The 5,452-nt window shown below is 43.7% G+C and overlaps 1 protein-coding gene across 1 annotated transcript in view; it reads right to left on the reverse strand.

The window, feature by feature from the left end:
- Positions 1–5,344, reverse strand: part of dipk2ab (divergent protein kinase domain 2Ab) — a 25,070-nt gene extending 19,726 nt beyond the window's left edge. The window contains exon 1 of the mRNA XM_035654033.1: positions 4,829–5,344. The gene's annotated coding sequence lies outside the window, so the exon portion shown is untranslated. The remainder of the gene's footprint in view (positions 1–4,828) is intronic.
- Between the last annotated feature and the right edge of the window lie 108 nt (positions 5,345–5,452).

Genomic DNA, 5,452 nt, shown 5'->3' on the forward strand with positions numbered 1-5,452 from the left:
CTGAGATTTGGAAAAGACATGCGGGCTCGAGGCAGCCAAGAGAGCAGCGGTTTGCGAGAGATGTGCAGCTGTGGAGTGTCAGATAAGAAGCTGAATACACTAGTTCTTACCTCACGCCTCTGTCTGAAAATACCTCAAGCAGATCAGGCCAACATCACTAATGTAAAAATAGACCATATCCAAACAGACAGCTGCACTACATAATTCTTTTTTAAGGAAAAGAAAAATATCATTCATGCATTGTTTTCTATTCTTGCTGCAAAAATAAACGTCTAAGCAATGTGACTAAACAGTGAGCAGTGTACCATAAATAAGACGGGGATAATGAGAGTGACTTACTTGTCATCATTTGAATAGAAGCAATCCTAAATCATTTTTAAAATCAATTAAACCAACTAAACCAAATAGCCACTCTAAATCTTAAATGGCAATGTTTCACAATTTCCCAAGACATGGGGCAGCATCTATTTATTTATTTTATTATTATAATGAAGCACAAAGAAAATGGCAATGGCAATTTTAAGCTTTTACGAATGAATCATTAGTGGTCGCTTTTTGAATGTACCACTTTAGGATCACATTAACCTGCAAAATCTCAGAAGCAAAACTGTCCTTTAGTCTGAAACCGCATTTCATTGGGCCATTTCAACAAAGAACATGTAGGTCCATGTCGAGCCGACTTAAAAAGCGGTGTGATAAATAACCAAATAACTGGGAAATCTAAGTAAAGCAAAAGAAACTAAGTCTGTATGACTAACAATAACAATTTCAATTCGAGTCAAAAGGATGTGTGCCTTTGTGCCTTCTACTACAGGGAGCGAGAAGAAGCTGATTGCTTGAGGGGAAAACTAAAATATCCCATTGCTATAAGATGTTGATTCAAGTGCCATTTAGCATTTGACACAGGCAGTCAAGGCACAGACGTGGCTGCGAGATCCTGGGAGCAGATATGGCGTATAACTAGGATCAGTAAGAGGCTCAAAGAGGACAAAATACAACCTCTGCCAGGCCGAGAAGATGATCACCTCTTCACCCCTGAGAGAAAACGACAGAAACAGGGCAAGCTGGAACAAGCTCCGAACAAGGCCTGGACACTGCAGAGTAATGAGATGCACAAGCTGGCACAGGGAGGATGCACTGCATGCAAGTCTTAGGCCTCAATTACCTACGGAGCGTTACCTGGATTATGTCAATGGGCGTACTAATTGCTGGAGTGAAAGGATAAAATACACGCTGCATTTTCATTCTGTTAACGAGACGCAACCAAAAGGTGTTCAAACACTTTAAAATGTTGACGATGAAATGCAGGAACCTGCCACCGAGGGCTTATCCTTGATCCTGTACTTTTGTTAAGCAAGAAGCAGGAGAGTATAGGAATTGAAATGCTACTAGATTAGGAGTTTATATAGTCTGCTGCTGCTGCACACAGTAATACAGTAACAGTGTGAATGAGACCAAAACATTCAGCTTTATTGGAAGGATGGCATGGTCATTTAAGATGGGGATATTGTTCCCCGGTAATTACCCCCACTAAATTGCTTCTTGTGAACTGTACACCTGCAAAAAACATTTATTTAACTCCCTCACTGTCTACTGCCGTATGCCACCCCATGGCTGAGTTATTTAATAGGAAGTGCAGAGAAGAAGGCAGGCCGTATAGAGTTCTATGGCAAGGTTGCCTACTCAGGTTTTTGACAAGGGTAAAGTTCACTTAAAGCTGTAATTACAACCAGATGCTTTGTATTCTAACAGATGTTACCCACCGGAATAGAGGGGCAGTGAAATTTAACGCAGTGTTTTCTTTAAGACGAACCTCATTGTGCCCACAGAAAACTCTGTTTTAAATTAGACCCCCACCCCCCCTCCGGCATTCCTCCCCTACGTTGCCTCTGCTCCTTCTGCACTCTTGCGAGGAGGAGGGATGCACAATACCAAGAGGAAAGCCCTATTTAATACAAGCACCAAATTACCTCTCATCATACACAGCCACTGCCAAAACTGGGGTAAGAAAGTTTTTCAGCGTACTCCGTCTACAAAGTACTGCGGTGAGCGCTTCGAAAGAGAGGCAAAGAAAAGAGGGCAAATCAAAGGATGCCTGACTCCTCATGCATGGGGGATGAGTCTCGCATTCAAAATGTTCCAAGTTTGGCAGATGTTAAGAGCCGCAAAACGGCTCATTACTTGGACAGAAAAAGGCGCAAGATGAAGCAATAGGCCCCATGTTGGCTTAAAACAGAATGACAAAGGTCGAGACAGAAGAAGATGACATCGTAATATCCTAATATATGAACTTTTATTAAACTTAGATTTTGACAGAATAACCCAGATAAGAAAGAAGGGGTTGAAAAGGAAATTTCCTTCTTGAATAATCTTTTCCACAGCTCATTGTGCAAAACTGGTTTCAGATAATGGCGTACGAGGGCAAGGCTACTTTCGGGCTAACCCATTTCGTTCACTGCACCTGAGGCTAAACTTCATTACGATATAATGAAGTCAAGCCACACACGAACATGCCTGATTAATTCCACTGGAAATGCAAAAGAGAGTGCGAAGAGGAAGTGGTGAAAGGAACGGGGAGGGGGGAATGGAGAGAGGGAAACAGAGAGAGGAAAGACACAACCGATGTATAGCTACTGGACAGCAAGGTGAGAGAAACCTATTGCTCTTGTGATGAAGATGAATGGAAAGAGATCACTTGAATACAGAGCAGCAGTTCTCCATCTCTGAATGGACGCGCACACACACACACACACACACACGAACGCGTCTACCCCCGAAGACCGCACCAAGCCCTACTCAAAGCTCGGAAAGCCCCCCACCGTCCCCCCCCCATTGCAATGTGCGGCTCTAGCTACAGAGAGGAACTACTGTTGCCAAGGTTATCGACTGGGGGAGTCAATAATGTTTGATCACAAAAACATTCAGCCACAGCCGAATCGCCTCAGTACAGCGAACACGCAGACAGTGACGGATAGATACAAATGACAGTAACATTCGAATGCCTAATGGAAAATTGAGTCCTCAGAATATAAGCACCAATTAGCAGCATCCCCACATGAACATTAGTCCATTCATCTCTGGCCCAAAGCAAAATGCTAGAGGTTTTAATGAGAATATCAATGGTATCCGCTTTGCGCCAAACCGCCGCAGCTGTTTGGAAGTACACACTCGATCTGGGGGAGACTTGCTCTGGATTCTTCAACTCATAACAGGTTTGTTTTGTTTCATTTCAACAGCTGCACATTTCCACGAGCCAGCGCCACCCTGCAGAAGTTTGGAAAAGTTGTCACACATTTAAATCTCATGTTAATGCTATTGCAAAACAAACGCGTCCTCTCAGCCAAGATAGGACTCGAACTGATTAAAACAAGCTATCAAAACAAGCTTCAGTTGAAACAAATGGAAAATGCGTTCGGAGTCGTGTGTGTGTGTGCGTTTTGTGAGGAGGAGGAGGGGATAAAATTGATTGCCTGACAAGATATTTATTATTTCATCTAAGGTCATTCCTAACGTAGCTCCATCTGCCGTAGAAGTTGCTTTAACCAAGAATGATTTGTTGAGTTTTGGAGGTCAAAAACAAAAATATACTGCTCCGGTGGGAGCTTTTAGGCTACAATTACAAGACGTCGCCCTGCTGAGCGCTGAGAAACATTCAAATCAACCACCAGCAGAACATCTTAAGTGTATCGGTCTATTTTCATTGTTCCCTTGTCGACTAACCTTGCAGAAAGGCTCCACAATTAGTCTCCCGATATGGAAAAATTCATTCTAAGCAGCTCATTCGATTCATCAGACTGCAAATAGAAATTCCTTACGACTGATTAAAATGCTATTTCTGGACCAAAGCGTACGAATGTTTGGGGTGAGTGTTTTTTTTTTTTTTCCTTTAAAAGAAATCAAGGGTGGAAGTTTGCAAAGAGTGTACAGATCTCAGAAATCTCTCAATAGAGTTATTACTGCAAATTAGGCTTTTTCATGTTCAGCGCCTGAGCCTTTTCTAGTCTGATGAGGCTCAACCTGCCGTTACCTCACGCCAACAAGGAAGACAAATACACTGCAAATCAATCCAAATCACGTCAGCCAAGTGGAAACCTGTTGAGGTGCACTGTTTATGAGTAATCAAAAACTGCAGTGCCAAGTGAAGGGGGGGGGGAAGCAATGCAAAAGCCTGGCTGGACTTTCAGTGAGCAGATCTTAAATGTGAATTGTGCCTAAAGGGGAATAAATACCGTTATAACTAAAGTCTACATCTAAAATAACCACATTAACACATGTGTAGAGGTAAAAACAAAAAGGGGGGCAACACCTTTTCACCTATGATATTATGCACACGTCTGGTTGTACAGACTGTGCAGGATGACAGCCTCGTTGCAGCTTTTGCTTATTATAAACAAGTCTGTATTTCGACATCAAGTTGCGGGTTGTGACTGATAAATAAGGGAAAAGATAAAAACATTTCCGCTCAGTACTAACAAGAATGACAACAGCACAGGCTATATTGGTAATATCACACATCCTGTCACAGATCGGCGGATGTGGACATCTGATAAGAGTTTGTTGCTAGAAGAAAAAAAGGAAGAAAAACAACTGTCGCTTAGTGTTTTATCTAATCGGTGAATCGTTTCAAAGCGTCAAGCATCCTAAACATACTAAAACCCGCTATTACTCCTCGCTTTATCCCCCTTTATTAAATCAAGGCTGCAACAAATAAAGAGTAAAAGCGACTCCTTTACATTCAGCATTGTGCCAGCACACGTTTTAAAAAAAAAAGGCTCGGCTCCATGTGAGCACGGGCTGCAGAAGAGGAGGACGAAAGTGTGAAACAAACCTGTGACTTTTCTTTTTTTCTCCTCTCCTCTCCTCTCCTCTCCTCTCCGGGTCTGTAGTAGGGAATTGCTTAGCGCTCAGTTCATATCATTCTTCAAAGTTGCGGCCACTTACGAGGCGTGCGACGGACACTTTAAATCACCGCCGACGATATCTACAGCGAACAGCAGCTTCCCTTCAAAGCTCGACGGAGATCTCTATCATGCAAACTCCCATGTCTAGCTCCTGGGGTATCTTAGCTCAGCTAGCCTGCTAGCTGGCTGGAATAAACAGTTGGGATGTCGAGTCTTAACTCTTCATATACCGGCTCTTTCCGACCGGACGACGCGGTCCTCTTCACAACCCACAACGGCGTCCGCGTCGTGCGTTAGCGTCCATATCTGCCCGCGCACCATGAGTCCCTTTGTGGTCACCGAATTGCCCTCTTTTCCTCCTCTTCTCTCGGGCAGCGGCTCACCCCTCTCCAACACCACAATGGGTTCTGTTTCGACTCTTTTCAACACCAGCCTCTTTGCCGTTTGCGACACCCGCTGTCTGTTTACGGCCGCGGTTGCTAAGCGATTGTTCTAATATTGTCATGTCTGGAACGCCCCCCCCCCCCCCCCCCGGTGCAAAGTTTGCCCCA

This window comes from Morone saxatilis, unplaced genomic scaffold, assembly GCF_004916995.1.
Source record: "Morone saxatilis isolate NCDOM2014 unplaced genomic scaffold, NCSU_SB_2.0 Contig0, whole genome shotgun sequence".
Taxonomy (NCBI): domain Eukaryota; kingdom Metazoa; phylum Chordata; class Actinopteri; family Moronidae; genus Morone; species Morone saxatilis.